This window comes from Alligator sinensis, unplaced genomic scaffold (genome assembly GCF_000455745.1).
Source record: "Alligator sinensis unplaced genomic scaffold, ASM45574v1 scaffold165_2, whole genome shotgun sequence".
Taxonomy (NCBI): Eukaryota; Metazoa; Chordata; order Crocodylia; family Alligatoridae; genus Alligator; species Alligator sinensis.
The window spans coordinates 15167-26557 of record NW_005841965.1 but is presented as its reverse complement, the minus strand read 5'-3'; the positions used below and the strand labels follow the sequence as shown (position 1 = coordinate 26557).

Below are 11391 nucleotides of genomic sequence, written 5' to 3'. Positions count from 1 at the left end.
GGGAAAGAAAAGTGAATTGTGGAAAGGTTGTAAATGCCATGGCAGTTTTGTAAGGACAACTTTAAAAGGACTTAAAACACCTGTGTTCTCAGGTAACCCTGCTCCAGAGATATGAGACCTGTTTCTTCAACAATGCAGCTGCCAATCATTTACTTTCAAGAGAAAGCTAGATTTTTTTTAAATGGGTTCCAGCTTCATGGGAATCAGATGTTTCTGAAAGGATAATGCAACTGTAGTGTTTTATCAATATCCTTTTGAGTTGATGTTGACAGATGCTTGGTTAGTCCTCCTCTTTGAACTTTCCTTTGACAGCACTGTGCATGTTCTAGGCTATTTTCCTGGTGCAGAAAAAAAATAAAGTGTAAAATTTTCTTCGCTAGTCCACAAAAAAAATTACAACAATCTCTTTCTTGATCAGTCTGCATGGGGTATCTTCTGTTAGCTACTGAGATTTTGCAGAGGTAGAGTAATTGTGGATTTTTTAACAAGTTGACAAGTTTGTATTTGGAGCCCAAAAAGGGGAAGTTCAGTAGTGTTTAGGTCAAGTTTTGGTTCATTGGCAAGGTTCTAACTATATCAAGATTCATTGGCATTTGGTTCTGGTTAAAGCTTGTTACTAGTTTTGCATTGCCCTCAGATTCAGTTTAGCAGTGTTCAGAAAGAAGTTTGTCAAACACACACTTGTCTTTTGGCACATATAACCATTAAATTGGATCTTCAGTTGATAAAGAATAGAATTTCCTTATGAGATCTTCAAATGAAGATCCAAGCATGAGAGCATAAAAATCAGCAGACTCGCTTATCTAACAGCAGCTAGGAACAGGGTCTGTTGGTGGACAAGGAGCTGTTGCCAATAATATCCATGCTGACATCTCTTTCTTTATTTTGATGACAGTTATGTTTGATGACAATTATGTTTAAGGGAGAGTGACTGACTCACTTATCCTTGAGTGAAACTATGAATCATTCCTTTTCTTCTCAGGATCTCAAGCTGAAGTCCTTCTGTTGCAGCTAGGTCCATTTTAGACATGCAGAAACTATACTGTAAGTAGATTAAGTGATGTACCCAGATTCCGACAGTAGTTGGCAGATATAAAGAATCCAGAGATCATGACCCTTCTTTCCCTGCTCTAGCCAACTGCATTTCTTCACAGATTTTCATGTTCAAAGAAATCCAACAACATAAGAATGCTGCTGTCCTTTTATGTGCATTGAGTAAAGTTGTGGGAAGTGTTTAGGTGCTATCTAAATAAGCAGGATGCAGCAACATGTTTTGACATCTTTTGCACTTTGATATTCAGGAAAGGATGCCTAACAGTATTTCTTCCAAAGAACCTTCCCCACAAATGATTTTCTCCAGAAATATATCACTACACAACATCACATATTAGTGAGAGGCTATTTGTCTACTCTAACCATATCAGAATAGGCCAGTTTCAGCTTCCAGATATCTGTGTGTATTTCAACTGGAGTTATACAAGACCCACATTAAAATCGCAGATTTTTGAGAATCACAGCAGAGAATAAATCTTTTTCAGCAGAGAAAGAGAAATACACTTTCAGCAGAAAGTAAATCTTTTTTTCAATTTTACTCCTAGCTTGCGTTGTAAATGCCTCTTTTATATTACAAAAACTCCAGAAGTTTACGCTGGAAGTCAGAGAGCGCAGACATCACAAGATCATTGTCCATCGTCACATATTTTGTGTGTTTGTATTTGCGAATTCTAAAGGTTGCAAGAAATAATTAAAACTATCCTTAGAGATGCACAATGCAATGTACACATAGGATCTACAGACCAATCACTGGGGAATTTTCATAGTTATGTAACAGCTATCAACTTGCATTGAATTCCAGTGGATTTGTGTAACAAACTCCCTTAGGTAACACTGAAAACCCTTATTTCAGCAACTGCCCACTGCCTATCAGTAGTCTAACCAAGTCTCCAAAACAGGTTTCGTAATGAACTGAGGGAGAAATAATTGTACAAGAGTTCTAGGAAAAAAAAGCCGAAAGGGGGGGGTACTCCTCCACAGGCATCCCCTGTGATGCCTCCACTATGAGCAATTCCTGACAGTTAGAACAAGGAATAGCATTTTTGTCACACTTGTAGCTGGAAAACAGCTACCATAGCTGATAGTTTCCATCAGCCAGAAGGAAACATGAAAAAGTTAAGGGGAATTTGGGCACAGAATGAAGACGAGGCAATCTAACCAGTCAGCAGCAGTACTCATCAACGATCAGTTGTGAATTTAGAGAGAGTGGACAACATCCTGGGCCTATTATAAATCAGCGGAAGTTGTGCGACTGACTTAAATGGGGAAAAGATTGCACAGAGGCAGAACATCAAAAACAATTCTGAAAGAAGTCCCATGAAAGCAAATTTCCTTTCTAATGGGTTTTCATTTAAACAAAATGTCAGATCCTTGAAGGCATTTTTCATTCCATGTATTTGGTGCAGCTTAGTACACATGATCAACTCTCAGTGCCACCTGTAACAAAACTAGACCTATTTGACTTGCAAATATTTCCCTAGCAATAACTTGAAGTTAAGCAAATACCTGATTTACTGAAAGCAATCCTCCTTGTTTATCTAATTAATCAACATAAAGAGTGGGTAAAGATAGTCATTTGCTTCATCAGAAAAGTCCTAAGCATGACCACAGTCCACAAGAATTTTAAAAATAAGAACATGGAACACATGTGCCACTAAACCTAATCAAGAGCAGCTAAGACTTAGATCACCTCACTATTTTTACCTGCAATGTTTGCACGTGCAAGAGCTAGCCATAGCTTGTAAATGTGTAGCATGCGTCTCTAGGTGGCAGTAGTAGCTCATAATTTGAGATAAGCATCTGTTGATTTGAGTATCTGGACTTTTGCAATGAGTATTCCTTCATGAGTATTTTTCCAATTACTCTAATATTTTCCAATTATTTATAATGAATTGTAATAGTAATAAAGAGCTGTTAAGTTTCAAGCAGGTCAGAGGGCCCAACATAGAAACAAATGTACAGAACTGAAAGCATGGCATTCATTTCTTATGGCTGCCAAAGTCTTAATTAAGTACTTTAAAAGAGAATTGGTTCCCCAAAAGATGCACCATTCTTAATGAGACAAATACACAACTGCTGCTGCATTATGACAGCTGTCACTGTTGAAGCACGGAAGTCTGTTAAGAGAAGTTCCCTTTGCTTTTCCTAGCTGTCCAGTGGAACTCTGCTTCAGACAGCTGTATCAATTAGCAATGCCTAGATTATGCTGGGATGCCCTGCTACTGGTAGTATCAGTGTCACATAAGGGACTTCAAACACATCTAGTCAGTTTCATTTTAGCAAATTCTTTATGCTTTAAAAGTTGTGATACAAGACAGAATGTTTCCAAACCCCTCCCATTTCACTTAACAGACTTGAGTGATTTATAAAATAAAAATACTTATTGAAATGAACTTTTTCTTTTGCCCAGCCAATTGAACTTTGGTTTATATGCTATGATTGCCAAACACCTGGTATCTTTTATATTTTAGATCCTAAGAGTGAGACATTCATTAAGTGTAAATATAGCCCAACTGAAGTGAATGCAGCAAGGCTGACTTACAGCAGCTGATGATTGACTCCATTATTCTGGAGAATAATCAAACATTTAAGACTAGGGTCTTACAAACACATTTAGACATGGATTTTGGCATATGGATACTTACAGTGCTGCTCGTAGGACTTTACTCATGTGAGTAAAGTTACTTGTATGCACATGGTTTGCATGGCATTTTAATATGACATCTGTCTTATTAATACGTTTCTAGTCCCAGAACTTTTTTTCTCTTTGCCTCCATTTGACATAAGGTTTTAATTTCACATCATCTATTACACCGATGTAAGCAGTATGAGAGCTACTGAATGCATTTATTAAATGTCCATTATTTATGTTTTGACAGTGCCTGGAATAATGGTCCATGATTGGAACTCCTAATGTTGTAGCCGTTGTACATGCAGACAGAATGAAAACTGTCCTTGCCCCAAAGAGAATACAATCTAAGCATAAAACAAGATATAACAGATGGATGTGGACAGGTGAGGGAGTGCAAGGAAAACTATGATACAAGATATGTTAGCGTGACAGGCAGTGGTTACAGTGGGGACCAGCTGCCAGTCCTAGAACCAGCTGCACACCAGGCAGCTTGTTTAAAAGCACATCTGTACTGCTTTTATTTCCCCTCCTTATTTTAATAAATAAGTGGGATATTGCACACAAATCAGTTTCCCTTTTTGGAATCAGAGATGTTAAGTTATTGCCCTATTATCTCTTATTTCAGCAAGAGGTTGAATAAATATATGTAAAGCTCAACTTTAGAGCTTAAAAAACTCTTCCTCAAGCTGCCATTCACTGTTGGATATAACAGGGCTTGTCAGCCTATGAACTTCTCTAGGAAATGATTGAAAGTCTTTCAATTAAGCAGCAATTTTGCAATTAGGGGGAGGAGTACTCACAACAATAATTTGAAAACAAGTCAAAACAAGTTAGTAATTACCTTATTAAAAGGGATATATCCACTTACACTGGAACCTCCACTATTCCACTGTGCCTCAAGTGCTACTTTCAATATAGGCAGATGGTACATGATTAAAAACTACATTTCTGCCTTATCGGTTTATGTAAAGAGCCGATTGTTAAATGTAAAGATTTTATTTTTAAAAGTCCCATTCAGACTCGCTATAGGCACAAAGTAGCAGAGCAATTAAGGTGTCTTACTATGGCTCCAAAGACATATGTTTGAGCCTGCTCTGGACTCCTGCCAAAGGCCAGCCCCCTAGTCAATTCAGCTGTAAATGGGTACCTGGTTATTTGAGCTGGAGAATTAAAGACAGCCAGAGGTGGCTAGCCACATAACTTCCTTATATTTAACTGGCTAAAGGAACTGGTGTACTTTAACTATACTAACCCAATGGGACAACAGGCATGCGTAAGCCTTTACCTGTACCCACTACTATACCACTCTAAAAATGCCACTGATCTTCACTCAAGGTTTTCATACAGAGACTCTTCTTCTGTTCTCAACTTCAGTTTTTCTTTTCAAGAGACGCAAGTCTTTGAAGTGCAAGGGACTAAGCCAACAGTGCAACTTCTCAGCTGCGTTGTTATTCTATTATTTATATAGTGAGAAAGTGCTGTAATTCATACAACAATGAGTTAAGCTGCAGGCTGCTTTTAGTTCTAACTCTATAATGATGGGATCTAGTTTGCAAAACTAGAAAGTGGAATGCTGGTGGTTTGAACAGAAGGCACAATATTTATAAATGGGTTTTCCCAGCTGTGGTTCAGGGAAGTGGAACATTAAGTGGTAGTAGTACAGCAGAGAATTGATTTGTGTTAGGGAAACACTGTAGAAAGGCTCTTCTTAGATCTGTTTTCATTAAGAAAATAACTGCAAGAGTGACCAGCTGTTTTCACGGTACATTACTTCTTAAGCTAAGTTGTAGCACTGCCCTGAGCCCCAAGGGACAGCACACAACTCTGGGGCTCCAGTAACAGATCAGAAGAATGTCACCTTCTGCTTCCCCCTACATCTCAAGGGGGAGGTACCCTGCACCAGAGCAATGTGCGCAGTTAGAAACTGCTCACTCCACACGTGCCCTGGTATACTGGTATCCCCTCTTGCATATCAAACCAGGGTGTGGTATAACAGAACAGAGGCAGTAGAGGTCTTCTGCTGCTCTCCGCCCCAACAAATCCTTGCACATCCATTCAGGCCAGGCTATGTTTGGGTCCTATAATAATGAAAATACTGAAAGGGCCAGTTCTGATGCTCTTCTCACATAAACTAGCATCTTACTCCATAGTAGACTCATTGATTTCAGTGAGACCATGCCTATCCTATTCAAGAATTAAAGGAACTAGTCAAAATAAAGTCAGTTGCATCAGAATCTGGTGCCAAATCAATATTATTGGCCTTGTCGCATACTATCACATACTCCGAATACAAGGTAAAGTACAAACTCCTCATCTATGCTGATGAATATTTACTCAAGACACTGGGATGAAACTGCTCACCTGTGCCAGCAAGGGGCTCAGTCTGGTCCCTTGCTTGTACAGATACACTACAGAGAGTTTCATTAATATGTATTTTTGTCAACCCATGAATTAAAGATACATAAATACTTGCTGAAGAGAATATGTAACTAGGATAGATTTCTTGCATACATTAAAACTCCGTTACTAGAAGCATAAATAAGTAATGAACATTGATCTCACGACTGTAAAAACCTCAAAACAACAACCTATAATAAACTGGAAGTAAAAATGTACATTTTTTTTTTTTTTTTAACTTTAATGTTCAAGTCAAGACACTAATAGCATCTCTGGAAGGAGGAGGAGGGACAAAGAGAAGGAACATACAATTGTTGCCCATTGTTCTACGCTTATAAAAGTAAAATTAAAAGGAAAGCAGAAGGGTAGTAAAAGGCTTCTAAATCATTCATTCAGCTTTTGGCCATGTAGACATGTTCACCATCTAACTCAATTCCTTTGCAGATGGAAGAGGAAAGTTTTCAATACAGAAGTATGAATTTAAAAGGGGGGGGGGCATTCCCATCTCCTCACTTCCCAGTTTTCAAACAGAAGCCCACCGAGACAATCGACATTCACTCACATTCAGAAACTTTTCCTTTGGGCAGAGCGGGCTCCACTGAACGCCCAGAGCACATAGGCAGCTGAGCTAGCGGGAAGGGAAGTCCTAGCCTGCCTTCAGCCCACACGGAGCAGACGGGAAAGACAAAGCCGTGATGGCACTGGCACGCCAGTTCTGGGAACCAGCACGTTTCACATCCCAGCCAAGGGCTACGTTTCAACAAGTGCATCTTCCCATTCACTTGTACCTCAGCTGCGAGGGCAGAGGCATTATTCCCAGCTGCCGTCAAGGAGTTTTTTCCATCGCACGCCAGCATCCCAAACACCCCCCAGCTCCAGGCAGGGCGGCGCTGCCCGCTGCCAAATCCCAGCGGCCCAGAGAGCGCCCTAGCCAGGGAAGCTTGAAGACCGGGAGTCCAATGACACCGGAGGGTCACAAGTAAATAAAGAGCCCGCTAAAACACGGAATTTTAACGCGGGAGGAGGGAATGGGAGAACTCAGCCCAGCACAGGCATGGAGGGGGCTCCACAAATGGGGGGAGGGGTCTACCTGAAAGACAAGGGGCTCGGGGACAGGCTTGGCCTCGGTGCCTGCCGGAGCGGGCTGAGCCCAGCGATGCGGGCGGGGCAGCGGCACCTGCCGCCTGAGGGCCCCGCGCCCCGGCCCGGCGGGACGCCTCGTACCTTGCGGTGCGCACAAAGCCTGGTCGGGTGGAGCCTCTCGCACGAGCCTCGCCTGCTCCGGGCTCAGCAATTATTTAGATCTCCCCGCCCGGGCTCCTATTGCTCCGGCCGGGCAGAGAGACACACCGCCAGGGGGGAAGCGACCGTGCTGCCTTTTCCCCTCCTCCTCCTCCTCCTCCTCCTCCTCTCGCGGCAGCCCCCCTGCAGCCTCCTCACCCCTTCCTGGGAGGATAGAGGCACACCACCATCTCTCTCCCGGAGCTGAAGCCCATTCGTTTCCCCGCCCGCGTATTAACTGAGCCAGCGCAGCTTAAATAGAGCTCCCGCCCTGACCTCTCCGGAGTTTGCCTATTAAGAATGCAATCAAGATAATCAGGAGCATTGTTTATTCATGACGGCTCGCGGACGTTCCCTTCCCCCCCCCCCGGCACTTTCACACAAGCTAGGTAGTCGGCGAGACTTTTCTCTCTACGACAGCAAGAGGCAGAAAAGCAACCCCCTTTTTATTTTTAGGAACTACTTGCTAAAATAAAAAATAAGGGCGCTGCGGGATGGACCCCACACACGCACGCGCGCGCACACACACACAACTGGCTGGGGGTCGGGAACCTCGAGCTGGTTTGGGGGGCATGGGGGGGGGGTTTCCCCCCAAATCTCGCTTGCTGGTTTTCCCCTCCTGGCTCTGCAGCGAGTAGATTAAATTATTGATAGTGGAAATTGCCGGGCGGAGGGGGATGATGGCATCCCCTGATTGAGTAGCTCCATTTGATCTCGGCAGAGCCGGGGAGGCTGCGCGCTCCTCGCCGGGGTTAGCGGAGCCCGCCCGGCCCCGCCGCGCCGTGAATGGAGGGTGTGGGTGGGAATCCACACGACTGCCTGCTCCGCGCTCCTGACGTGGATGTCACCTGATCCCTCGCCTGCCTCTAATAGCCACGCTGCTGCATGGATTACAAGAATCAAAATCCCATGCATTTAGAATGATGCATCTTTTAACAACAGGGTTTTGGTTTCAGTGCTTTACACATGGTTATGATGCTCTCACTTTAGTTACTCCTGTTTCCCCCGAATGGGAAAGGGAAAGGAAACAAACAACTCCCGTCCGCATCCTCCAAAAACTACCCCCCAAACCAGCCCTTCCGAGCCAGTTTGGGGGACCTTTTTTATCCGAGGTCCCACATGCATTGCAGTTGACATTGCCTTTTACAAGTAGCCCCTAAAAAAAAAAAAGGTGAGTTTTAGTTTTTCTGTCTCTTGTTGATCCAATAAATACCATCCATCTCATGAATCAGTTGTAGCGGGTACATTTAAAAACTTCAAGGCCTGAACGAGGCCACAATTTTTTGAGGCCCCCTGCCATGAAGAAGCCAGTAATGGCAGCGGCCGGGAGGAGAGGGGGGAAGGGGTGGTGAGCTGCTGGATGCAGGGGGCCCCTTGGCTGCGGTGCCCCCTGTGGCTGCAGGTTTCATAGGATAGGATGGGTCAACCCTGGACTGAACCTGATCTCATTGCAATCAGTGGCAAAAGCTCCATTGACTTCATTGAGAGCAAGTTCAGGTCTTTAGCCTGTGTGGTGGGCTTTTTCTTTATAAGTGTAGATATGTCATTGTTGTCTTCATTGTTGCCTTTGCTAAGAAACACCCACATTCATTTGATGCCAAAAGCAGTGAATATTTCAAGGTTAAGAAATGTGAGGGTATGGAAGGCCTTCTGCATAAAACAAGGTTTAAAATATGTTAAGGGAACCAATGTTGCCGAAAAGAGATTAGTGTAGTTATTATTCCTGGTAGCACTTCCAAGATGCCCCTAAATTCTACCGGTATTAATCTCACTGCAACCTTCCTTGGACATGGGCAAGTGAGAGGAAGGAGCTGTTACATGTGTTCCCGCTACAGTGTGTCTGCCTTCTGGAAAGACCTCTGCATGTATTGTGTCTCAATTATGGATTCCCAAATCAAACTGAGTGATTTTACAGGCAAAAATATGAGTTTGCAACTGTGATCCCTGCAACCTCAGTCTAGGATCTACAAACATGCTCAGTTCCTTCTGCCTGAGCATCAGTAATAACAATTTTGCAGGCCAAATACTATCCTCGGTTACAACCTGTCCCACCCCACAGCCTTAAGCTTCTGCCATCAGGGATATGTCTGTTATCTTTATCCACAGTTATGCCCTCTGTTACACATGTACAATCATATTTCTCTCTCTAGTGTGGCAGAGTCAGCTGCATTGCTGTAGCAAGGGGGTGGGGGGGTGAGCAGGGCAACCATCCTGGGCACCAAATTGAAGGGTTGCCAACAGGCGCTGCACAGCCATGAGTGGCTCATTGGTGGCTCATTGCTGCTGTATGCACTCCTGGGCAAGCGGGGGGATCGGCCCCCCAGATCTATGTGCAGGGTGAGGGCAGGCTACTGCTGCAGGCTTTGCCCTGGGTGCCAAACTTCGTTGCTACAGCATCGGTCAGCCAAGAGTGGAATTTAGAGACAAGGGGATTTCACAAATAACCCTGCAACCAGTCCTTATCTAAATTAGTGGTAAGTTAAAACATCTCTTTATTTTTCAAATTTGATAACACTTCTGTGGAACCATCCAGTTCACAGGGTTGTTTTTTTAATAATGGGGTGAACAGGATGATGTGTTTTTATGTTGCACAATCAGACCAAGGCATCTACAAATATCTCAATGAACTACTATTCAAGTTTAATGGCAGTAGGATGAGATACTATTTAAAATAATTTAATACATCTATTTTATTTCTAGAGGGAGACCCCTCCCCTTAGTGAAATACACATCCACATGAACAGTACAAAAATATCCTAGTTTATGGACATTGGATCACCTGTTAACTGTCTTTTGGGAGAAGGGGGTAGGATGGATACTATAAAATAATTGTGAAAAAGGTGACTTCATTACTACTAAGCAGGTTAAACTTTGTTAAATCAAGCAAACTGTTAATGAATGTTTTAAAAATTGATTAGAGGACCATCTACACAGTATAGTTCTCATTTGTGGGGTTTGTTTAGATAGCACATAAAAGTTCTCATCACATGCTTTGCCTCTGCCTAGGTAAATAGGACCTGTTTTTAATTCTGGTAAGGAACCCTGTTACAACTCTGTATATGCTATGGGCCAGATTCTTGCCCATAGTGCACTTCCTTGCAGGGCACTCTGTACTTCAACTGGGCAGCTGAGGATTCTGACAGCATTCTGGACTTCTCAGCTGCCCAAGGATAAGGACATGCCTGGGGGAAGAGGGCAGGGCCAGAGAGCCACCTTACTTTGACAATACCTATGTGACATAATTGATTCTTAAGAATCATTACTAGCAGACTTTTGGTTAGTGGGGACAGTGAAAATGTAGTCTTTATAAATAAGGTTCTACCAGGCTCTTAATTTTAATGTTTACCCATGCAACCTTAACTCCTCATTTTCAAGGCCTTGTAGATGTTGACTTCAGTGGACATATTTCCCATGAGTGAGCCCAAAAGGATGCAAATACAGTCTCATGGGCAAACCTACCTAATCCTTTTCCAAAGATGTTCTGTGACCTGTAAGGAATACACAGATGTTGTGTCCATTTTAAGGAATACAACATATTAAATTCCTATTGTAGGGCTCAAGCATCCTAATATTTTGTATTGGCTCTCACTTGAACCCATAAAGATTGCTCTTATTGCATTTCTCACCTCAGTAGCATCTGAAAAATGATGTCTCATATACTACCACTGACAGGTGTGTGTATTTGTCCCTAGTGAGGTTTTACAAGCAGTGTGATACAGAGACCTTCAAGAGAAAAGCAGTCTGTCTGGAAAGGGAATGGGAAACTCTTTCCATTTCAGATAAACTTTAATTTGAATCAGAAAATTTGCTGTCTCTTGATCTCCACGCCTCTTGGAGTCATTAGCAAGGCAAATCAACCGATAAAAAGTTTATCTTGAAACTGCAAATCCTTTATCCCTGGTAATTAAAATAGTTTTTCATGCAGATGAAACAAACCGCTCACTCTCTCTTTTTTTTAATCCAACAAAGGAGAGAGAGTACAAATAAGGGTTGTCAATCAGTGTAATGTTGACTTATCCCTACAGCAA

At 42.7% G+C, this 11391-nt stretch overlaps 1 protein-coding gene across 4 annotated transcripts in view; it reads right to left on the bottom strand.

The window, feature by feature from the left end:
* Positions 1–7626, bottom strand: part of BDNF (brain derived neurotrophic factor) — a 27920-nt gene extending 20294 nt beyond the window's left edge. Inside the window, exon 1 of one of the 4 annotated variants that reach the window (XM_006020695.3) lies at positions 7523–7626. The gene's annotated coding sequence lies outside the window, so the exon portion shown is untranslated. Of the gene's footprint in view, positions 1–6644; positions 6934–7172; positions 7229–7306; positions 7340–7522 lie in introns of those variants that run through there. The other 3 variants (XM_025200366.1, XM_025200368.1, XM_025200367.1) reach the window with 3 other exon arrangements.
* Between the last annotated feature and the right edge of the window lie 3765 nt (positions 7627–11391).